Source organism: Solanum pennellii, chromosome 10 (genome assembly GCF_001406875.1).
Source record: "Solanum pennellii chromosome 10, SPENNV200".
Classification (NCBI taxonomy): domain Eukaryota; kingdom Viridiplantae; phylum Streptophyta; class Magnoliopsida; order Solanales; family Solanaceae; genus Solanum; species Solanum pennellii.
The window spans coordinates 6,717,562-6,743,695 of NC_028646.1; the positions used below are offsets into that span (position 1 = coordinate 6,717,562).

The 26,134-nt window shown below is 33.4% G+C and overlaps 2 long non-coding RNA genes across 2 annotated transcripts; both read left to right on the forward strand.

Annotated features, from left to right (window-relative positions):
- Positions 1-1,964: 1,964 nt before the first annotated feature.
- LOC114074462 lies at positions 1,965-17,490 on the forward strand. The gene is made up of 2 exons (XR_003574854.1): positions 1,965-2,102; positions 15,196-17,490. It is a non-coding gene; the product is annotated as an uncharacterized LOC114074462 (long non-coding RNA).
- Positions 17,491-21,809: 4,319 nt separating this feature from the next.
- On the forward strand, positions 21,810-24,455 carry LOC114074418. The gene is made up of 2 exons (XR_003574816.1): positions 21,810-23,594; positions 23,799-24,455. It is a non-coding gene; the product is annotated as an uncharacterized LOC114074418 (long non-coding RNA).
- Positions 24,456-26,134: the final 1,679 nt, after the last annotated feature.

The window sequence follows — 26,134 nt, forward strand, 5'->3', positions numbered from 1 at the left end:
GTTATGATACGTAAATTCAATTTTATACTAAATGTATCTGATACATAACAATTACCAAACAGTAATTTATCGATCTCAAACAATTACTATAATGTATTTTAAAAAAAATTTAAAGTGTTGTATTTCTCAAATAAAATAACAGACATAAATAATAATGTATCAAACACTATTTTTTAGTTATGATACGTAAATTCAAATTTATACTAGATGCATCTTATACATAACAATTACCAAATAATAATCTATCGATCTCAAACTTAAAATCTTATGGGCAACACTTACTTATTTAATGTATCTAGTAAAAATATAATATTTATCAATTCAATCGAAAGGATCTTCATGATCTCAAACAAAAGAACATACATAAATAATAATATATCATGCACTAACTTTTTAGTTATGATATGTAAATTTGAATTTATACTAAATGTATCTGTAACATAACAATTGTCAAATAATAATGTATTGATCTCAAACCTAATATTTTATGGGCAACGCTTTCTTATTTAGTGTACCTAGTAGAAATACAACACTTGTCAATTTAAATTGAACGGATCTTCATGATGTATCTTCTAGAAAATTTTGATAATTTTTAATCAAAATTGAAAGAATCTTCAATGAACTAGGAGAATAATTTTGAAATTCAAAATTTTCGTCAATTTTGAATCAAAATGGAAAAGATCTTCAATGACTGGAGAAGAATATAGAATCTCAAAATTTTCGATAATCTTGAATCAAAATCGAAAAGATATTCGATGAACTTGAAGATTTACAAAAGAAATCGTTTGTCCAACAACAATTCCATACAATCCTTCATAACTCATCCCGCTTTTCAAAATTTCGATATATTTTTTTATGAAATAGAAAGAATGATGAACAAGAAGAAGAAATTTAATTTTTTGATTTTTTTGGGTTGCTAAAATATAAGATTTTGAATTCTTGATAATAATTTTGAATGAAATAATTTAATTTGTGAAATCTTAATTTAATTTTCAGTTTTTCCCCTTAATTAGTGGAAAAAATGGATACTATGAGATTTTAAATTGATTTTACAACTTTTTTTCCTTAATAAGTGCAACAGATTGATACATAATGTATCAACAATAATGTATCTGAATCCTTAATTATGTATCTGAAATGTCTAAAAAAATATGGAATTTATGTAATTATAAAAATAATAGGGGATAGAAGGTAATTTAAATTTTACACTATGATATTTATGTAAGTTATACAAAAAATAAACCAAGGAATTTTAGCTTGAAATGGAATCAAATCACAAAAATAAGTTAAATATACGCGATCTAACCCAATTTTGACACGATGAGAGAGATAGAACATTGGCGATGACTGCAAAAACGGCAAACACTACAAAAAACAGCCTAAACAATGGGGGTTTGTTTTACACATTTTGAACCCCTGCAGTTTATTGTACCAGAGGTTTCACCAACCCCAGAATTAGGTCTGCCACAATTAAATTGTGTAGGTTTTCACTAATCCCTGTAAAGCAGTGGAGTTTTTTGTGGCAGTTTAAACTTCCGTAAATTGATTCTCAGAATATCATTTATATTTCATGGGTCACAACCTTTAATAGTAATAACACAATAGCAGGGGTGAAAACCCCCACAATTCATGAAAATATTAATTTTTTTTTTGGTTATCAATAGTATAGTGCTCTAGCCCATTTTGCATAAAGCTAATTAAGCCAATAATTGTTCAAACAACCATAAAAGTAATGATATTGCTGTCAACAATCCAAAAAGGTACAGTATAAAAAGCAATATCCAACAAGTTACCGTATTTAAAAGTAATATCCTGATATTTTTTCAATTCATTTGTGTTACACAGATTTCTAACAACTTTTCAAAAACGTTAAGAATTGGACATCTAGTAAGCTAAACTTCATCACTATGAGAAGTTTATTCATCAGAAGAAAAAGAAAATAAAAACTAATACAGGTTAAAAGACAAATTGCTAAAAAATAGTTGTTCATACATCCTCATAGCTAGGCTGGTTGTGGAAGTCTCAAAAGAACAATCTTTAATGCACTCCCTCTTGATGGCACACATAAAATAATCTTTGGAATCCTCATCAAACCTTCTAAGGTGAACCAGAATTGATCATTAAGGCATTCATCATTTCCTTTAATGTTCTGTTCTTCCGTTCTGCCAAACCATTTGACTATGGTGTATAAGGTGCAGTAGTTTGATGAATAATACCATATTCCAAACATATCTCTGCAAAAGGAGATTCATATTCTCCACCCTATCACCCGAATCATTTTTATATTTAGATTCAATTGGTTTTCCACTTCATTTTTGTATTGGTTAAATGCATCAATTGCTTCATCCTTACTATTAAGCAAATATACATAACAAAATCGAGTCTAGTCATCAATAAAAGTTATAAAATACTTTTTTCCACCACGAGATNTTTTAGAATTTCTTTCAACAGACTTGTAAGGATGTTTAACAAACTTACTTTCCACACAAATTTCGCATTTCGACTTATCGCATTTAAAATCAGGCAATACTTCTAGATTAACCAATTTTCGCAAGGCTTTGTAATTTACATGTCCCAAACGGGCATGCCATAAATCACTTAACTCCAATAAGTAAACAGAAGTAGAATTTTTATTAATACTGTCAATAACCATTACATTTAGTTTGAAAAGACCCTCATTGAGGTAGCCCTTTTCTATGAACATTTCATTCATACTTATTACAACTTTATTATTAACTAGGACACACTTAAACCCGTTCTTAACGAGTAGTGCAGCAGAAACTAAATTCTTCTTAATAGTAGGGACATGCAGAACATTGTTCAAAGTCAACACCTTGCCGGATGTCATTTTCAACATTACTTTCCCAGTTCCTGCAATCCTTGCTGTTGCTGTGTTTCCCATGAATAAATCTTCATTGTACTCATCAGGAGTGTACGTTGCAAAGGCTTCTTTCGCAAAGCAAATATGTCTAGTGGCACCTGAGTCGAGAAACCACTCCTTGGGATTTCCAACTAAGTTACACTATGATATCATTGCACACAAGTCATCTGCATCTTCCATCTTTTCCACTATGTTTGCTTGACTTTTGCCTTTGCCTTTGTTTTTGTTCTTTCTTGGAGCATGACAATCAGAAGATCTATGACCAGCCTTGCCACAATTATAACAACTTCCTTTGAATTTCTTCTTGGCCTGTTCTGACTTCTGCCCGTTGGACTTCTTTCTCTTTTTGTCTTTGGTAGGAGATTCTTCAACAATATTAACTCCAATGATTGTTTAACTCTTACACGACTTCTTTTCGGCATTTCTATTATCTTCCTCAATCTTGAGCTGAATCACAAGATCTTCAAGCTTCATTTCTTTACGCTTGTGCTTTAGATAATTCTTGAAATCGTTCCACGAAGGAGGCAACTTCTCGATCATTGCAGCCACTTGAAAAGCTTCATTTACTACCATATCTTCAGCAATCAAATCATGGAGAATAAGTGGAAGTTCCTGCACTTGTGATCCAACAGTTTTACTATCTACCATTTTATAGTCTAAAAACTTTGCGACCACAAATTTTTTTAAGCATGCATCTTCTGTCTTATATTTCTTCTCAAGTGCATTCCACAACTCTTTTGAAGTTGTTATTGCACTATAGACATTATATAAGTCATCCTCTAAAGCACTCAAAATGTAACCTTTACATAGGAAGTCTGAATGTTTCCATGCTTCAACAATCATGAATTTTTCCCTGTCTGGCATATCATCAGCAGGAACTGGAGTATCTTCACTTGTAAATTTCTGCAGACCAAGAGTGGTAATCCATAAAAATACTCGTTGCTTCCATCCTTTGAAATTCACACCTGTGAATTTACCCGGTTTCTCTGCTTGTGGTACAAGAGTTCGGGTTGGTGCAGCAACAGCCACTGTAACACCAGTGTTTGCCATTTCTGATAAACAAAATTGATACAATACAAGTAAGAAATAAACTATAATTGCATACTTAAAAGAGTATAAAATCACAAAGATTTTTGTCTCCACCAGAAACACAAATTTAATAATTTCCTTAAGATTGTTTGTCAATCTGTGTTATGAAAATCAGAAATTACTGGTTGTAATAAATCATTCAGAAACATGAAGTAACTGAGATTTTTAGAACCAGTAAGTAAGATGAACATAAATTTATTTGTAAAAAATAATTGAATCTGTAAAAACTTACAAGAATCTAGAATACTTTTTTTAATTCTGGAAGAAAATCAAGTCCACTGAATTCACAGTGTCCCCTTAGGGAAATTATTCCCTTCTAGTATCCGAGGTTTGATTTGGAATATAACCTCCCAGGGTAAAATGATCTTAATCAGTAGAGTGTAGATACCAAAAACTCTACTGTCAGCGAATCAATCCACAACAGGAAAGTACACGAAGAAATATGTGTTTAGAAGAAGAAGGAAGATCATAAAACTCATTAAGAAATATTCGTAAGACTGAATGATATTTATAGGCAAGAAGAGTATATTCTGAAAGGTTGCAACCCTTTCAGAATTGACACGACCATTAATGAAAGGTTGCAGACTTTCAAATGGTATTAACTGTTCCTGAAAGTTGCAACCTTTCAGAACATTCATGGCGGGAATTTTAAATATAACGGATTAAAATGGGTCACGCGCGCGGATCCGAGTCAGGTCGGGTTAACTAAAAAGTTGAAAACATTTCGGTTAACTTATGTTATCAACTTATTAATTGAAAATAAACTTTGGCAATTTAATTAATTAAATAAATAATTAAAATAAATTTGTCCAAAAAATAATCTCTCGATCGATCATTTGCCAAATCCAAAGCCGAAGCCAAAGCCGAAGCCGAAGCAAGCGAGCGACGACGGCGACGACGCGAGGGGGGTCCCTCTTTCCAACCCTTTTAACAATTAATAGGAGTGTTTATTTATTTAAACTCTCCTATTTTCATTTCCATTACCGATGAGGGACAATTGCCTTTTTCATTAAAGCATTAGAGGACTTTTCAAGTTCCCAACCTTTCAAGTTCTAAACTTTTTAAATTCCTCTTCTTCCTCTATTTCCCATTAATTCTTGCTACATACCCAACATCTCCTTGGTGTTTACATGTTTTCTCTTCAACATTCCTTGACAAATTCTTTCTCTGACAAAATGACAATCAATGTCAATATGCTTTGTTCTTTCATGAAAGATTGGATTTGCAGCAATCTGAATGGATGCTTTATTGTCACATATTATATTCACAAGAAGACTTACATTGACTCCCAATTCTTTATATAAACCTATCAGCCAAGTAACTTCAACAGTACAAGCAGCCATGCTTCTGAATTCTGCCTCTGCTGAGCTTCTTGAAACTGTCTCTTGCTTCTTAGATTTCCAAGAGATTAACCCCTCTCCCAGCTTAAACAAATATCCGGTAATTGATCTTCTAGTCTTCAAACATGATCCCCAATCAGAGTCACAAAAAGCAGTAAGTTGTGTAGTATTACTTGTTGGCATTAGCAGTCCTAAGCCAGGAGCTTCTTTGATGTACCTAACCACTCTCAGTGTTGCCTCCATGTGAGATTCCTTAGGACAATGCATGAACTGACTTAAAACTTGAGTAGAGAAAGCTAAGTGTGGTCTTGTTATGGTGAGATAAAGGAGTCTTCCTACAAGTCTCTGATACTTTGTAGGATTTGTAAGTACTTTATCACTTTTTGTACATTCATTAGGAATTTTTTTATCAGTGGTGTGCAAGCAAGTTTAGCTCCTCCTAGTCCAGAGTCTGAAATTAATTCAAGTGCATACTTCCTTTGTGTCATCAAGATACCTTTACTAGATCTAGAAAACTCAATTCCTAGAAAAATTTTTAGTTCCCCTAGATCCTTCATTTTGAACTTCATTTGAATGTCCTGTCTATTATTATTCAAAAGTTGATGATTGCTTCCTGTGATCAGTAGATCATCAACATACACTAACACAACCACAATATCACTATCAACATCCTTTGTAAATAATGAGTAATCATAGTGACTTTTTTTGAACCCCATCTGTACTAATGCCTCAGTTAATTTCACATTCCACTACCTTGGTGCTTTCTTTAGACCATACAAAGACTTATTTAATTTGCAGACCTTCTTACACTCCCCCTGTCTAGCAAATCCAAGAGGAATATCCATGTATACTTCCTCTAGTAAATCTCCATTCAGAAAGGCAATATGTACATCCATTTGATAGATATACCAGCCTTTAGAAGCAGCAAGAGCCACAACAGCTCTGACTGTCACCATTTTAGCAACAGGACTGAAGATTTCTCCGTAATCGACCCCTTCCTTCTAATTATAACCCTTGGAAACAAGTCTAGCCTTGAATCTCTCCACGTCTCTATAGGCTAAGAACTTGATTTTATATATCCACCTACAGCCAATGGGCTTCTTACCAGGTGGTAAATCAACAATAGTCCAAGTCTGATTACTCTCCAAAGCAGCTATTTCAAGTTCCATTGCTTTCACCCAGGCAGGATCAGAAGCAGCTTCTTTTAAAGAAGTAGGTTCTCTTACAACTGAATAAGCCTGTAATACTTGTTGATAGCCAGATGAAAAGTTAGAATAAGTAATGTGATTGGAAAGTGGATAAGAACAACTAGTATTCTTGGTATGTGTCACAAAATCCTGTAACCATAAAGGAGGCTACTTGTTCAGCCAGATCTTCTAAGAGGTGCAACTGAAAGAGAAGAAGAAGATCTAGGGGAAGGAATAGGATTATCTGGAGTAGGAGTTGCAGTAATAGGAGTTAGTAAGGAAACATCATCAGGTGGTAACATGTCAAGAACTGGAAGCATTGGGTTGGAGGAAACTTGGAGATGTTTGAAGGGAAACAAATGTTCCTGAAAGACTACATTTATATTAACAAAAAAAGAATGAGTATGCAAATCATATAGTAAATACCCTTTATGTGTGGAAGAATAACCCATAAACACTGCAGGAATACCTCTAGATGAAAATTTGTCCTGCACATTTGGACAGGCACCATAGCAAAGACAACCAAACACTTTGATATGCCAAAGTGATGGAGAATGCATATATAGTTTCTCAAAAGAAGATTTGTAAGCAAGAAGCCTAGATGGAAGTCTGTTCAAAATGTAAACAACAGTCATGACACATTCACCCCAAAATATGAGGGGTATAGAAGCTTGAAACTTGAGAGATCTGGCCACAACTAGGATAGTTTTGTGTTTTGTTTTAGCTAACCCATTTTGCTGAGGTGTATAAACACATGTACTCTGGTGAAGAATTCCCAACTCACTCAATAAGGTTTGAACAACAGTGCTGAAGAACTCACATCCATTATCATTCCTCAAGATCTTAACCTTAGTGGAAAATACATTTTGAACTTGAAGAAGAAAATGTTTCAGCACCACAGCTGTATCAGCTTTAGAAGTAACTAAGTAGATCCAAGTATATCGACTGAAGTCATCCACAATTGTAACAAAGTATCTTTTATTGTTATGAGTTGGTACCCTATAGGGACCCCAAACATCACAATGTAGTAATTCAAAAATAGGGGTGGGCATTCGGTATTTCGGTTCGGTTTCAGTTTTTTTTTCGGTTTTTGTAAATTTTGTACTGAATACCGAACTGAAATATTTCGGTTCGGTTCAGTTTTTATTATTTTGGATCGGTTTTTATTATTTTGGTTTGGTTATGTTATTTCGGTTTTTTTAATGGGCCTGCTTTGTTGGGCTTTTAAAAATTTACAAATTTTTTTGTGTGATTTTTCAACTTAATGGGCTAAAAATAGTTACATCAAAAAGTCTTTTACTTTTTAATTTTTATTTTAAATTATAATATTTATTATTTAATATTAATAATTAATATAATATATTTTGGTAAACCGAAATACCAAATAACACAAAATTACATACCGAAAACTGAACCGAAATATCAAAAAATACAAAAACATATATCGAATACCAAACCGAAAACCAAAAAACTGAAACCGAAATACCAAAAAAATTCGGTTCGGTGTTTCGGTTTTCCGGTGTTTATGCCCAGCCCTATTCAAAAACACTCTTAGACACATGAGAACTAACAGGAAATGGAAGTTTTGTGTGTTTAGCTAGAGGACATACTATACAATGAGAATGACCATTACTTTTGAGATTCTTAAAAGATTCATGTCTCCTTATAATATCAATAGGAGCATGACCTAAGCATTTTTTCCAAACATCAAAACAAACAGATTGAGAAACAAAATTAACAGTTTATTGGACTGATCAAGACCTCTACTACTATTGACCATCTTCTTTGGAATATGACTTGGTCCTTCCTGTAGTATGTAGAGTCCATTTTCCTCTTTACCAATCCCCTTCACCTGACCAGTGGAGAGGTCCTGAAAGATACGAAAATCAGGAACAACCATACAATGTAACTCTTTAGTGATCTTGGATACTGACAGTAGATTAAACTTGAAGTCAGGCAAGAACAAAACATTGGATATAGAATGATTGTCTAACACACTTGTTGTTCCAACATGAGATACATGAATCACTTTACCATCAGGTAGATGAACATTACTATCTGTATGTGTATGAACTGCCTTAGCATTAATAAGAGTTTTCAACTTAGATGTGATATGATGAGTGGCTCCAGTGTCTATTATCCATCTATTACCTTTATATGCACATAAGAATGCTTTAAGAGAACTACCTGCATCAGTAACAGCAGCTACATTGGCTGAAGATTGAGTTGTAGACTCATGACCACGAGTAGTCAACATCTTCAAAATTTGTTTACACTGATCTGAAGTAAAGAAAGCTCCTAATTGTGAATTTGCACCTGTAACTCCTGTGCCTTGACTAGTATTTCCTTTAACTTCAGAATCATTTTGATATATATGTTCAGCTTGGTTTGCATACACTCCAGATTTGAGAGGTTTTCTTTCATACTTAAAATCAGCAGGGTAACCAACAATTTTGTAGCACTGATCTTTGGTGTGACCTCTGCAACTACAATGTTCACACTGCAAGAGAAACTTTCTACCTTTGTTACCAAAGGATGAAGAACTTGCACCACCACTGTAACGTCCACTTGGAGGACCATATCCATGTGTAGCATTGCCTGAATAAGAATTACTGGCAGAACCTGAATACAAGCTACATATAGAACTTTTTGATGTACTTGCTCCATTCTGTTAGAATACAATGCAGTCCCTTCGATTACACCAGATGAATTAGAACCTACAACCATATTTCTTTGAATTTCCTGATCAACTAAGAGTGCATAAGCTTTGTTAAGTGTAGGAGTAGGGCTCATCATTAAAATCTGACTTCTAGGTTGAGAATAGGACTCATTTAACCCCATCAAAAACTGCAGTAATCTCTGATACTCACAATGTTCTCCAAACTTCTTAGACTCTGGACCAGGACAACTAGGACACGACATTAGGGAGTTATACTCATCCCAAAGATCCCTCAATCTAGAATGATAGTCAGCAATAGACATAGTGCCTTGAACAAGAGTGTGAATTTCTCTGTGTAAGTGAAAAATCCTAGATCCATTAACAGTATCAAAATGTTCCTTCAATTCAATCCATACTTTCCTTGCATCTGATGCATATACAACAGAGCTAATCAAACCAGGTCTGACAACTTTCATTATCCAGCTTAGCACTACTGCATTACTTTTCTCCCATAGATCATGTAATTCAGATCCAAATCTAGATTTAGGAAACCTTCCATCGACAAATCCTAATTTGGTCTACCTATCTGCCCAATTCTGAAGGATCTACTCCATAAGGCATAGTTTTCAGATCCTGTTAGCTGTAAGGAAATTAAGGAACTACCTGCAGTATCAGTATGTTGAAGATAGAGGGGATGATTATGATCAATTACTGGAAACGAGGTTGTGCTTGTAGTGCCACTACCAGCTCCACCATTACCAGCTATTTCTCTTTCACTTGAGCTATTAACTGCCATTTCAACGACTTTGGATGCTTTTTTTTCTTCGAAATCATCTGTGTCTGTTGGTGAATCTAAGCATCCGTAATCGATTTTATGTTTCTTATAAAAAAGAAAAACAAAAAATAGCTACGATCATAGCTCTGATACCATGATAACTCCATAGATGGAGTTTGAGCTATGCAGATTTTACATAGAAGAAGAAGAAGAAGAAGAAGAAGAAATATTATTCAAAGAGAAAATTCTGTTACATTGAATCTAGATAGAGTTATTTTGATTACAGCCTTCTAACTATATATTTATACAAGTGCTAATCAACTCATTTATTTTAGTAACTAACTAACCTTACATTAACTTGCTTCTAACTAACTATTTAATAGATCATTCACACCATAAAGCTTGTTAGTATCATTCAGTGATCAACAGTAGGGGCACACCTTCAACTAGAAACATAATAGGCTTGAAGTTGTTTGATATTCAACTCTGAAGTGTAGCAATCTTGTTTTTCTTTTAAAATAATTAACCTAAATAGGCGCTCAACCAACCACTTAAACCTGAAATTCGATGCTAAGTTTGTAAGATCTTTCCATGCATAGTGTTGACACCCACTTTTGCACCTTCACCATATAAATTAATTATTTCAAACTTCTTCTATTTCAAACGATTTAAAATAACTATTTTAATAAAATTTTAAGAAAAAAAAATCCAAAATTTGTAAGTTATTTTGAATAAGCTTGTCACTTGTACATAATTAGTTTGTTTTATAAATATTCAAAAATCATATAAAAAAGATATTAATTTTTAGTAAGTATTTTATTAAATGAAATTAGTTTAGCTTAAATCATACTTATATTTCTTCGTGTTATTAGTTTATAATTAAGGTAATTATTTTATGTCGTTAACATTAAGATGTTATTTAATTAATTTATGCAAAATTGTCTTGTTCAAATTGTGACCTAGTAAACAGTTAATTTAAATTTGGGTACGACCGAAATTCATTTGGGTTTCGTTTGACTATATTTCCTTGGCCATTGATGCAATTCATTGCTATCCATTTAAGTTTGATGATATCATTTTTAGCCCATTCGTATTCTTCGCACATTCCAGCCCAACCCAATTCCCTTCTCATAAAAATCCAGAAGCCTAAATTCCCATCCCCAATTCGACCCAGCCCAATATCACCCTAACCAAATCTCTCTCTTTAATTCCTTTATTTCGAGGCCATGGCACACTCTTTTTCCCAATTTCTGTTCACAATTTAATCCTAGCCCAAATTCCCAACAAATGACCCGACCGACATCTGTTTCTTCTTCCTAAAGAAGAACAAAAAGACGACATCAACGTCAAAGTGCAGTGCCAAAAATGCGCGTGACCAAACGAAAGCGAGATCGCCTAGCAATCGCGAAGTCCAGCGGCGATTCGGCCCACTCTTGTGTCGTCCTCTCTCATTTCCCCTTTTCCCGTTTCGTACAAGGTTTATAGGAAGAGCAACAAAAGCCTGAACCATCCGCGTCTTCTTGTCTTCGTGACTACGAGATGACGCCAAGTCGAGCTCCAAGAATTCGAGCTGTCTGCGTCCATATCAACTTTGCAAATTTTGGCAAAAAATCGGGTATTCTCGAAAAACCTATCTGTCTCTTGTCCTTGAGGGTTTCAAATTTATAAATGGGATTTGTATTTTCGATTTTATCCTCATCCGCCCATTTCCCCCCATGTTTTTGGAACCGTAAATCCCCCTATATATATTCGCTTCAGCGTTAAAAAAAAAGGGAGAAAAAAAAGTTGGGAAAATTTAGGAGATAATTTCTGACGGGAGAAACTGGTAATAGACTTTTGGTTTGAGAATTTTAGTTGAAAAGTTTTAGAGTGAAAAATATATTAATATTACATCAAGCGAGCATTCACAACATATGACCGAGATTCAAGATTTCGCTTGGGTTCCTTTGTTGCTACCCTTGGCTTTTTTCGTGTGGTGAAGTCGTCGGTCTCCATTTTCACTGCCTATAGAAAGGTGTTTCTTCGCCCTAATATTATTTTTGTTTCTTCTCTCCTGGGAGTGATATCCTGATGTCTGACGTTTTTTTTTAATTTTCATGATTGTTTTTTGTTAGTTACTGCTAAATTGGTGCTATTTTAATATAATATGCGTATTCATAGTCATTTTTATGGAGTAGCATCGAGCTAAGACCTTGAAGGTTTTTTGGCCTGCTAGCATGAAGTTTCGAGTTGTCGTTTTCTTTCTTGAGTTTTTTGCGTGATTCAATGTTTGGAGCGAGTAAGTTTAGGGGTCGTTATATAGCATGTTGTATCTTGGCTGTCCATCTTTGTTTCTGTTTTGCCTTTCTTTCTCGAGCTCTACCTCTTAATGTTAGTAGGCTTGTGTGGTTCTGCCTAAACCATGTTTTAGAATTAGGTGTGTTATGTTTAGGTTGTTCCTTGCTACTTGTCTATCCTTAAGTCCTCAGATCAATTGAAATGGCTAGTACATATTATAAAATAGTATTCCTTTCTCGTAGTTTGGTTCTAGTTCTTTTAATGTCCTTGCGATCTAGCTGCATAGTATGATTTGTTCAAATCGCGTCTTGTATGTGGATTTTTTTCAGTAAAAACTGTTCAAACTCATGGGCTGAAGTCTGCGCGCTGTGTCGCTTAATATCATTAGTAGGTTTGGTAGAAAATTGTGTAATGTGTGACGAGAAGGAAGTTTGTAAGCATTATAGCTTGTTGCATCTTTCTTTGCTTTCTTAAATGAGTTGAAACAATGTTTGGATTGGATTTTTGTTAGTCCTTTATTGGTTCCTCCATTAAAATTTGTCTCTGTTTAGGTATCCCTGTTGACACCCAATTTTGATCCTCACCGATAAAGATTAAGCATCGAGCTTTTTCAATTTTTAAACAATTCAAAATAATTAGTTTTATAAATTTAAAAAAAAAAAAAAGCGTGCAAGTTATTTTGAATAAGTTTTGATTTTTTTTATAAATTTTTAGCTAATGTATATGTTTTACATAATTATATATATAATTATTATATTTAATCAATATTCAAAAATCAACTAAAAAATATTTTTTGTTATATAGAAATATTTGGTTAATTATTTTAGCTTATGTTTTGAATCTTTAATTTATATTCGAATTAATTATTTTATTTTTTAAACATTAATAAGCTCATTAATTAATTTATAAAGATTTGTCTTATATAGTTTTCAGTCTAATCACCTAGTTAAATCAATTTTTGGCCAAACCCTCATCAAAACTAACCCTTTTATTAAATTTAACCAATTCATTCAATTCCTTTTGGGAATAGACCAAATTTGGGCCCCTTTTCCCCAAATTTTTAGCAACTCATCCCCTGCAACCCAACAACTAATCCCAAGGGAATCCGATACACACGACAAATACTATTATCGATCCTGTCCATCAATTTTGACCCAAAAGAACCCATTTCCGTCCCAGCGTTGTTCCTGCAACGCTTCAACAACAACAAACCGATCCGCCTGACCCGACCTCTGTACTTGTCCTTCTTCCCAGCAGACACAAAGAACCAGAAAACCCAGAAGAATCGCGATCCCAACCCAGACCCAAGTCCAGCAAATCCAGCTGTGTTCTCCTCTCCCGTCCCTCTCTCCTTATTCTTCTATTACGAGCGATATATTCAAATCATCTAGGTGTCTCCATCTCTGCGTTTCGAGCGTCCTTGCTTCGAAACTAAGAGCTCAAATCTTTTTTCCGTTGGGAATGGTACAAACTCTAGCTGGTTGAGCCTTATCTCTTAGAGAATTCAAAATTTGATTTTTGAATTTTTATCCATTCTCCCTCTCGATTTCACCCTATTTTTTCTCTCTTAATATAAACATCCTTCTTCTTCAAGGTTGAGGGTTGGAAAAAGTTGGGAAACATTAGGTTAGCTTTAGTGCGAAACACAGAGATAAATTAAGATTACAGAGCATTAAATAGGCAAAATATAGGGCGATAGTGTTGATATTGTTGAAGTATTTGAATCATTCATCCACCGTCCGAATTTTCTGTTGACATTTCTTAGTGGAAAATTCTCTGAACGAATTTTGTACTTAAGAAGTTTTAGACAGTTATTTTCTCTTAATTCAAAGAAGCTAGAAAGTTTCTTGTTCAAAGGTTAGCGAAGTTCTTGGTTGGCTATTCGAGCTCCGAATCGGTAGGTGGAAGATTGATACATAATGTATCAACAATAATGTATCTGAATCCTTAATTATGTATTTGAAATATCTAAAAAAATATGGGATTTATGTAATTATAAAAATAATAGGAATAGAAGGTAATTTAAATTTTACACTATGGCATTTATGTAAGTTATACAAAAAATAAACCAAGGAATTTTAGCTTGAAATGGAATCAAATTGCAAAAATAAACTAAAATACGCGATCTAAAGCAATCAAGGAAAACGGTGTAGAGTTGAGAAAACCTATAAAGACCAAGCTCTAACCCAATTTTGACACAATGAGAGAGATAGAACACTAGCGATGACTGCAAAAACGGCAAACACTACAAAAAATAGCCTAAATAATGGGGGTTTGTTTTACACACTATGAACCCCTACAGTTTATTGTACCAGAGGTTTCACCAACCCCCAGAATTAGGTCTGCCACAATTAAGTTGTGTAGGTTTTCACTAATCCCTGTAAAGCAGTGGAGTTATTTTGTGGCAGTTTAAACTTCCGTAAATTGATTCTCAGAATAAAATTTATATTTCATGGGTCACAACCTTTAATAGTAATAACACAATAGCAGGGGTGAAAACCCCTACAATTCATGAAAATATTAATTATCTTTTTTTTTTGTTATCAATAGAATAGTGCTCTAGCCCATTATGCATAAAGCTATTAAGCCAATAATTGTTCAAACAACCATAAAAATAATGATACTGCTGTCAACAATCCAAAAAGGTACAGTATAAAAAGCAATATCCAACAAGTTACCGTATTTAAAAGTAATATCCTCATATTTTTCCAATTCATTTGTGTTACACAGATTTCTAACAACTTTTCAAAAACGTTAAGAATTGGACATCTAGTAAGCTAAACTTCATCACTATGAGAAGTTTATTCATCAGAAGAAAAAGAAAAAAAAAACTAATACAGGTTAAAAGACAAATTGCTAAAAAATAGTTGTTCATACATCCTCATAGCTAGGCTGGTTGTGGAAGTCTCAAAAGAACAATCTTTAATGCACTCCCTCTTGATGGCACACATAAAATAATCTTTGGAATCCTCATCAAACCTTCTAAGGAAAACAACAGAGTTCATACTACTGCTGCTAAAGACACTGCACCCACAAATAACAAAGTCGAACAAATTTGAGGAGCAGTAGGGACACACCTTCAACTAGAAACACAATAGGCTTGAAGTTGTTTGATATTCAACTCTGAAGTGTAGCAATCTTCTTTTTCTTTTAAAATAATTAACCTAAATAGCCGCTCAACCAACCATTTAAAACTGAAATTCGATCATAAGTTTGTAAGATCTTTCCATGCATAGTGTTAGACACCCAATTTTGCACCTCCACCATATAAGTTAATCATTTCGAGCTTCTTCTATTTCAAACCATTTAAAATAACTAGTTTTACAAAATTTTAAGGAAAAAAAAATCCAAAATTTGGAAGTTATTTTGAATAAGCTTGTCACTTGTACATAATTAGTTTGTTTTATAAATATTCAAAAATCATATTAAAAAGATTTTAATTTTTAGTAAGTATTTTATTAAATTAAATTAGTTTAGCTTAAATGATACTTATATTTCTTCGTGTTATTAGTTTATAACTAGGTAATTATTTTATGTCGTTAAGATTAAGATGTTCTTTAATTAATTTATGCAAAATCGTCTTGTTCAGATTGTGACCTAGTAAACAGTTAATTTAAATTTGGGTACGATCGAAATTCATTTGGGTTTCGTTTGACTATATTTCCTTGGCCATTGATGCAATCCATTGCTATCCATTTAAGTTTGATGATTTCATTTTTTAGCCCATTCGAATTCTTCACACATTCCAATCCAACCCAATTCCCTTTCTCATAAAAATCCAGAAGCCCGAATTCCCATCCCCAATTCGACCCAGCCCAATATCACCCTAACCAAATCTAACTCTCTTTAATTCTTTTATTTCCAGGCCATGCCACACTCTTTTTCCCAATTTCTTTTCACAATTTAATCCCAGCCCAAATTCCCAACAAATGACCCGGCCCACGTCTGTTTCTTTTTCCCAAAGAAGAACAAAAAGACGACATCAACGTCAAAATGCAGCGCCGAAAATGCGCGTGATCAAACGAAAGCGAGATCACCCAGCAACCGCGAAGTCCAGTGGCGATTCGGCCCACTCTCGCGTCGTTCTCTCTCATTTCCCCTTTTCCTGTTTAATACAAGGTTTCCAGGAAGACCAGCAAAAGCCTGAACCAGCCGCGTCTACTCGCCCTCGTGACTATGAGATGACGCCACGTCGAGCTCCAAGAATTCGAGCCGTTCGCGTCCATATCAACTTTGCAAATTTTGGTCAAAAATCGGGTATTCTCAAAAAACCCAACAGTCTCTTGTCCTTGAGGGTTTCAAATATTGAAATGGGATTTGGATTTTCAATTTTACCCTCATCCGCCCGTTTCCCCCCCAAGTTTTTGGAACCGTAAAAATCCCCCCTATATATATTTGCTTCAGCGTTCAAAAAAATAAAGGGAGAAGAAAAATAAAGTTGGGAAAATTTAGGAGACAATTTCTAACGGGAGAAACTGGTAATAGACTTTTGGTTTGAGAATTTTAGTCGCAAAGTTTTAGAGTATAAAATATATTAATATTACATCAAGCGAGCATTCACAAAATTTGATCGAGATTCAAGATTTCGCTTGGGTTCCTTTGTTGCTACCCTTGGCTATTTTCGTGTGGTGAAGTCGTCACTATCTCTCGTCGGTCTCAATTTTCACTGCCTACAGAAAGGTAATGTTTCTTCGCCCTAATATTATTTTCATTTCTTCTCTCGTGGGAGTGATATCCTGATGTTTGAAGTTTTTTTTTTAATTTTCATGATTGTTTGTTGTTAGTTACTGCTAAATTGGTGCTATTTTAATATAATATGTGTATTCATAGTCATTTTTATGGCGTAGCATCGAGCTAAGACCTTGAAGGTTTTGTGGCCTGCTAGCATGAAGTTTCGAGTTGTCGTTTTCTTTCTTGGGGTTTGCTGTGTGATTCAATGTTTGGAGCGAGTCAGTTTATGGGTCGTTATATAGCATGTTGTATCTTGGCTGTCCATCTATGTTTCCGTTTTGCCTTTCTTTCTCGAGCTCTACCGCTTAATGTCAGAAGGCTTGTGTGGTTCTGCCAAAACCATGTTGAAGTATTAGGTGTGTTATGTTTAGGTTGTTCCTTACTATTTGTCTATCCTTAAGTCCTCAGATCAATTAAAATGGCTAGTACATATTATAAAATAGCATTCCTTTCTGTTGACACCCAATTTTGATCCTCACCCATAAAGATTAAGCATCGATCTTTTTCAATTTTTTAACAATTCCAAATAATTAGTTTTATAATTTTTTTTTAAAAAATAGCGTGCAAGTTATTTTAAATAAGTTTTGACACTTTTTATAAACTTTTAGCTAATGTATATGTTTTACATAATTACATATATAATTATTTTATTTTATCAATATTCCAAAATCGACTAAAAAATATTTTTTGTTTTATATAAATATTTGGTTAATTATTTTAGCTTTTGTTTTGAATCTTTACTTTATATTTGAATTAATTATTTTATTTTGTTAACATTAATAAGCTTATTAATTAAGTTACAAAGATTTGTCTTATATAGTTTTCAGTTTAATCACCTAGTTAAATCAATTTGGCAAAACCCTCAAATCAAAACTAACCCTTTTATTAAATTTAACCAATTCATTCAATTCCTTTTGGGAATAGACCAAATTTGGGCCCCTTTTCCCCAACTTTTCAGCAACTCATCCCCTGCAACCCAACAACTAATCCCAAGGAAACCCAATACACATGACAAATACTATTACCGATCCAGTCCATCAATTTTGACCCAAAAGAACCCAATTCCGTCAAGCGTTGTTCCTCCAACGCTTCAACAACAACAAATCGATCCGCCCAACCCGACCTCTGTACTTGTCCTTCTTCCCAGCAGACACAAAAAACAAGAAAACCCAGAAGAATCGCGATCCCAACCCAGACCCAACTCCAGCAAATCCAGCTGTGTCGTCCTCTCCCATCCCTCTCTCATTATTCTTCTATTACTAGTGATATATTCAAATCATCCAGGTGTCTCCATCTCCGCGTTTCAAGCGTCCTTGCTTCGAAAGCAAGTGCTCAGATCTTTTTTCCTTTGGAAATGGTACAAACTCCAGTTGGTTGAGCCTTATCTCTTAGCGAATTCAAAATTTGTCTTTTGAATTTTCATCCATTCTCCCTCTCGATTTCACCCTATTTTTTTCTCCTATATAAACATCCTTATTCTTCAAGGTTGAAGGGTGGAAAAAAGTTGGGAAACATTAGGTTAGCTTTAGAGAGAAACATAGAGAAAAATTAAGATTACAGAGCATTAAATAGGCAAAATATAGGGCGATAGTGTTGGTATTGTTGAAGTGTTTGAATCATTCATCCACCGTCCAAATTTTTTGTTGACATTTCTTAGTGGAAAATTCTCTGAACGAATTTTATACTTAAGAAGTTTTAGATAGTTCTTTTCACTTAATTCAAAGAAGCTAGAAAGTTTCTTGTTCAAAGGTTAGCAAAGTTCTTGGTTGGCTGTTCGAGCTACGAAGTGGTAGGTGGAAGGGTCGTCGCTGCCTGCTTGTTTAGTCCTAGTCGCTGCCCGGAAGAAGGTGATATTTCCCCCTTTTCTATTTTTTATTAAATGTATTATTCTTAGTTAAGATGCTTTGTATATCATTTTGTTTTCGATCTCACACCTGTATAATTTTCTGCAAAATGATTGAACATGATTTTGATAGCTGTTTATAATCACAAGTTGACTCATTTGAGGTTCTGTACGCATAGAAGGTGTGTATCTCAACTTGTGTTTAAATCATCGCTTTTTTATCATTGTTTGATCTTAAATCGGTTTTGTTGCTCCCTATATCTTAAATATAGTATGGTTATGGCTTAGGTTTTGGTTCAAATGGTAGTATACCTCTAATAATGTCTGTTATGTTTTTTATAATTTGTTTAAGCTTCGATTTATCTATTGGTTTGCTCTATTTTCGTCTATCTTTATATCATAGTCCCTATTCGATTTGCGACTCTTTCTAAAACACGATTTTGAGTATTGATTCATTAAGTGAGTGTATTTTGGCTTATGCTCGTATTTACTTGAATTTTTGGGCAAAGGACACCAATTGGGTATTTAAATCTTAGGATCACTGTGTTAACTTGGGTATTCGATCTATTTTATGTCTAGCAACGTGTTCTTATGTATTTATATTTGGCTTGCTTCAATTGTTTACAGATAAAGGAATTTTTCTAGTATGCCTTTTCTTGTCATTGTATAATGCACTAAGTGATATAACTTGTTTACATAGTAGGAGTTAGTTTCTTTTGTTGAAGTTGTTAAATCGTTAGATCATTTTAATTATTTTCTTGGATTAACTTGCCATGGTTTAGCTTACATTACATTTGTTTAAAGTTAGGTATATTATCCTTAAAATTAGAGAGGACAAGGTTGATTTGGTTTGATAATGTGACTATTCAATACTAGTTATAATTAGTTTGTTCTCTTTATAACGTAAGTGTAAATCTTGTTTAGAACTTTCTTTAAAGCCAATCAAACTTGGAGAAAAAGGTCCCAACACTTCTTGTTATTTCCTCTATTGATTTTAGTTTTTGTTGAAAGAATAATGCCCGAATTAGTATTATATATTTTTCACTAGTTGTCCTCTATTTGCATTATGTGGATGTATGTTCCACTTCCCTTCCGCGTATGCTAAAAATTGCTATAGTCATGTCTTGTTGCATTTTTGCTAAAGATGTTATGCTTGTGATTTAGTGGAAGTGTCAATGCTAATATTCTCTCTCTTTATTTGTGTGTGAAACTTCATTTCGAGTTTGATTGTATTGAATCGAGTTTTGTTCTTTGTGATTCAGAAAGGATTTTATATGTTTTGTTCAGCCTATTTTGTTACTCTCTTTATTCAAGCATCATTTTCTGTTTGGTTTGCAAGTTCTACCTCATTTTATGGATGAGAGTAAAGTCTTAGAAGGTGGCTAAAATTAGTGGCGAAATGAATGATTGGCATGTTATTTCCGGACTCCACTAGTTTGCCATATCCCTTCTTCAATTTCGTTTTACTGGTCCGTTAAGTCACGAGATGTCTATTCTGTCATGTGCATAAGCACTTTACTGGAACCTCTAAAAATTATACATTTACTATCATTAGAAATTTTCTTTAGCCTACCTAGTTCATACATGTCGACTCTTGTTTATTTAATCTTCTTTATAGAATAGTGTTTGCTACAAACCTTTGAGAATTGAGTTAAGATTAGTTTGATCATTGTGAGACTGAGCTTGCCAATTTGTTGTTTGTGATGGGTTTCACTAGTTAAAAATATTGTGTCAATCTGTCATCTAAGATGCTTAATCTTTTTTTGAATATTTACATTATTCTTAGCTTTTCCTAGAACAATTTCTAAAAGGGATAAAGATAGACTTTAAAAAAAACATTGGCCTTGAATGTAAAATTGATGCTCGCTCCTTTTCCTGCGAGTCCTTGGTTATAAGGATAAAATTAGTTTATCCTTTCATTACATGCTTTGACTTCATTATATGGACATTTACTAATTTTATTCTTGTTGTCTTGCATGTGAAATCCACTTGAGTTCGTCATGAACCCTTATCTCCTTCGCTTGCATTTCGAGAGGGACATAAAGGCTCAAAATGCCTTTCGAGTCAAGCGACTCACAAAAATTGACGTACAGGTCCCTAAGTCAGAAGAATTCAAAACATGCCGAAAAGTTGAAGATTTTGGGCCTAGAAGCCCAAATTTATATTCTAAGTCTTGTATTTTGTTCTTCTAGGCCTAAGCCCTTGTCTTGTTTTATTTAGGGCAACTTTCACATATAGCAAATAAAAAATTCATATTTGTATGCTATAGCAAAGTTTGCATGATTGCGCTCCATAGCAAACATATAAACTGTATAATTCGCTATACATATACAGTTGAAGCAAATTGTATAAACGAAGTGTATAAAATAAGAAAGAGAAAGACACTTGGGCAGAGAATTGTATAAAAATGAAGTGTATAAAACAAATTGTATTATTATAAGTGTATAGAACGATTATATACAATTTGAATTTGTATAAAATGAGAAAGAGAGAAAAACAAAAAAGACTTGACAAGAAATATACAATTGAATCGAATTATATAAAAAGTGAAAGAGAGAAATTAGATACAATTTGAAAATTATATAAAACGCGAAAGAGAGAAAGGCAAAAGAAACTGTCAGGGAAGTATTTTTATTGTATAATTATAAGTGTATAGGACGAAAATATATGTACTTTTATGTGTATATACAATTTCTCACGCTTTATACAAACATAAACACAATTTATTCATGTCGCTTCTGTTTGTACAAGTGAGAAAGGCGAGGGTGGCGAGCGAGATTTGGGAGAGTGGCGAGCGAGATCTGGAAGAGGGGAGAGAGGGGAACAAAAATATCTGTATTTATATAATTTTCTCTGCTTTATACAATTAGAAACAATTTTTATACACTTGTGTTTGAATAAAAAGTGAGGAAGCGAGCGAGAGATTGGAGGAGAGTGGTGAGCGAGATATTTGGGAGAGAGGCGCCTGACAATTTTTTGCAAACGTTTGCTATGGAGCACAATTAAATCAAACCCTAGCTACTCCATTTATTTTAGGTTATTAGTTTGCTATTATATACAATTATCCCTTTTATTTATTTATCATTTATTGTAAGAATTTTAGGACATGTGAAGAAATGGGCCTAAGGCTCGAAACAAAAAAAACGAAATGGGTCCATATACCGATCCAGGCGGACAGAAACTGGATTTGGACCCAACTCTCTCTCTCTCTTATTATGCATATTGTTGGTGTGACATTTTAATATTAATAAAAATGCATATCATATGTCACATTATATATCATGTTATGTCTATTGATAGACATTACATTTGTGCCTCTTACTCTCATCAATTTTGGAAAAAAATGGTCATTAGTTTTTAGTAACTTATGTACCACCAACTCTTCATTTCATTCATTATTCTATATTTATGTCTTGTAACTTATGTAACATTTAAGCCATTCACTTGACAAATTTACTACCCACTATCTCCTATCCATTGCAAGGAAGAATTTATCACCTATAAATAGTGTAGTCTTCATTTGTGTTGAGATAGGAGAAGAAACAAGAGAAGTACAAGAAAATATATAGTGAAAACGATGAGTGGTTTATATTGAGGTTAGTGTAGTTAAAGAGAGAGTTGAAACATAAAAAATATTCTAAGTCTTCAACTATATTCACTATACAAAAGAGAGTATTATATGTTGAAGGAATGTGTTCTTTTGTGGAGCTTTGGACTCTTCAACTAATCCGGAGTTGCTTGAGTTATACACTGTTGTTGGGCTGTTGTATCCTGGAAGAGACAAGTCAAGAGTATTACTTCTGGATCGGTGTATATTATGCCGCAGTGGGCTTGAATCACTTTAAAGAGAGCGAGATATCCGTGCCTCAGCCTAAATATTTATTTCTTCATTTTATTTTCAATTATAATCTTGCAATATTATTATATAGTATGTTTTTTCACTAACAATTTTAAGGAGATTCATGTTTTGTTACAGTTTGAAAAAAATGCGGATATCAAGATAGGGATCTCAACATCATTCCGCTCAAACGTCGCTCTCTTCTAGAGATGGAAGAGAAGAGGTGTACGGTAAAATATTTTTCTACTTGCTCAAAAGTGTAGAAAAAGGTAAAGAAAAAAAAAGTTTTTACCTAGTATTTTCATGAATAAAGTGAATCTACTTTTCATGGAAAAAAATTATGTTTGAATTCTTGAAATAGTCGGGGTATATGAAATGAGAAAAAAAATCATTGTTAAATTGTGAATTTTGCATCTTTGACAAATGCTCTAAAAGAGTGTTACAAGAGCAAATATATTTATTGTGGAATAAATCAGATGTCATTTTTTGGCTATAATGTGAAGATTTTTAGCTCTAACATGAGAGTTTTAAATAAATTTATTAAAACTATTTTGAGTTTTCATTTAACATAGAATTTTATGGTGAGATAAATTTCATTCTTGAGATGAAAAAAATATACATATACCATAAAACATGTGATGAAGTTTTCCTCGTCAAGTATCATAATATGGAAATAATTGTGAAATGCAATTTTGTTGGTTGTGTTAGTCTTGAAACTCCTTTTGATTCAATTGTGTAAGAAAGTTGTGACAAATAAAAGCAAATGGAGTTTGCTAGTCTAATAAAAATATGAGCTATGTGATTAACAACTTGACTTTAAATTGTGTTTGCAGTACAAGTACTTTGAAGGTACAAACAAACTGGATGAGAAAAAATTAAGCGTTATTTGGTGGGATGAAAAAGCAAATACTTTTTGCTATCTCTATTATGAAGGTTGAAGTAAAAAAAATAATTAAACTTCAACCAGTGAAAAAGTGACTTGAGGCACTTTATTTTGAGAAAATATTTTTACTAATTTTGATTAAGTGTGAAAACACCAATATAGTGGTTGAATACAAAATTGTTATTATAACGGTAAATTTAGACTCTTGAGGAAAAAAATACAGTATTGTGAAATCATATTGATCGTTGGTATACCATTAATGTTAATTGTGTTAAAACTTGTGATAATCTTGCAGATTCATGAACTAAGGCCTTAGCAAAATAAAGAGTCTGAAGCACATCGAGGGGGATGAAAATTGAAGCTCATAAATTCTGAGTCATATATGAGGAAACCCAACCTGGGGACTAGAGATCCTATAACCAAGTTCAATGGGAAGAACGAATCATATGATGACTTGTTGTGAAATGCACTACTGTTAATTTTATTCAATCACTATGATGTGAGTGCATTTATCCTATAATTATTTGTGGAGGTTGAGTCTTTAAACTCTTAATGAAAGTCTGTATCTCGTATGAGTGGGGTGTCAAATTATTGGAGCACCCTTGACATATTTCACCTATGTGAGTGTGAAAGTAGGTCACTTTCTATGAGAATGGGCTTGTTCTAAAAAACACTCAAGAAACCGGGATAGCAAAAGGTCGTAACGTGCTGGCTATTATAGCTTATGTCAACACTTTGATTATTGTGTGTAAGCAGTAATTCTTTATTTCCCTTATGTAGTCATAGTTCAAGTCTGAGACCACTACTGACTCTGGAGTAAAGGTTATTGTTTTACTAAGTGAAGGTTCAATGCAGAGCACACCTTCATTATGCATAATAGTCTACCTTCAACTAACTTGTGGAAAAACTCTTTTATCTTAATATTAAAATGAGTGGGGGATTGTTGGTGGGACATTTTAATATTAATAAAAATATATATTTCACATTATATATCATGTTATGTCTATTGATAGACATTACATTTGTGCCTCTTAATCTCATCAATTATGGAAAAAAATGGTCATTAGTTTTTAGTAACTTATGTAACCACCAACTTTTCATTTCATCCATTATTCTATATTTATGTCTTGTAACTTATGTAACATTTGAGCCATTCATTTGGCAAATTTACTACCCATTATATACTATTCATTGCAAGGAAGAATTCATTACCTATAAATAGTGTAGTCTTCGTTTGTGTTGAGATAGGAGAAGAAACAAGAGAAGTACAAGAAAATATATAGTGAAAAAGATGAGTGATTTATATTGAGGTTAGTGTAGTTAAAGAGAGAGTTGAGACATAGAAAATATTCTAAGTTTTCAACTATATTCACTATACAAAAGAGAGTATTATATGTTGAAGGAAGGTGTTCTTTTGTGGAGCTTTGGACTCTTCAACTAATCCGGAGTTTCTTGAGTTATACACTGTTGTTGGGCTGTTGTATCCTGGAAGAGACAAGTCAAGAGTATTACTGCTGGATCGGTGTAGATTATGCCGCAGCGGGCTTGAATCTTCTTAAAGAGAGCGAGATATCCGTGCCTGAGCCTAAAGATTTATTTCTTCATTATATTTTCAATTATAATCTTACAATTTTATTATATTGATAAGTTTTTCTTTAACACAAATTTTAGGGTTAAAGAATCCAAATCATCGCAAAACGCTATTAGGTTTAAACATATCAACTAAAATCGATCGCCTTCTAATGACTTATAAATGATAATAAATAATATTTGCAAGTATACTTCACTTACATAATAAGTTGATTTTCTTCACTTTCTTTTGAAAAAGGATGTCATTTAAATTTGAATCTAGCTAAGCGTTTTAGACAAACAAGTTAGTTACCGGAAAACCGTATTAATGGATATTTTAGGTGCCTTAAATACCTTCCTAAAATATTAATAAGAACCCCAAACCCCCTTAAAGTTTTCAATCGATTTCCAGTTTTAAGTCTTTTGGAAACAAAAGTTTTCTTAATTTTTTTAAATAATTAAGTGGTGACTCTAAACAAGTCTCAAAACTTGCAAAAATTATTTTCCGAACTAACACAATCCCCATCTTTAATTGTTTGATATATAGTCTTGCTATTTTTCGTCGCCTAGGATAAATTGGTTCGCAGTTGTCCCTATCAGCCTGTCTTTAGTATGATATTAATGTCTTTATTTTTCGTAAATAGTCGTTTGGCCATAGCATACTTTGACCATAGCATAGAGCATCTTATTAATGGTTATGCAGATTCAAGACTGTATCCTCTCCACATTTGAGTCATTATTGACTGTTGGTTTAGGTTTACTTAATACATAATGTGTATAAAAGCGTATATGTATTACTGTACAGTTTCATGGCTGATTTTTTTATTTAGCATTCCAATTTGAATCATTTGGTTCCACTGCAATGAAATTCATTTTTTTTAAATCTTGCCTCTTTATTCCCCTTTAGGTAATTACTGATTTGTTTTCTTTCTTTTGTCGTGAAATCTCTACTTGAGTTGTGGTGGAATCCCCTCTCTCTTGCATCCTCGAGATGGGCCCTAAAGAATCAAGTTAATTTATCAAGTCAGTCTGCCATAGCCGTCGAGCAAGTTACAAAATCGA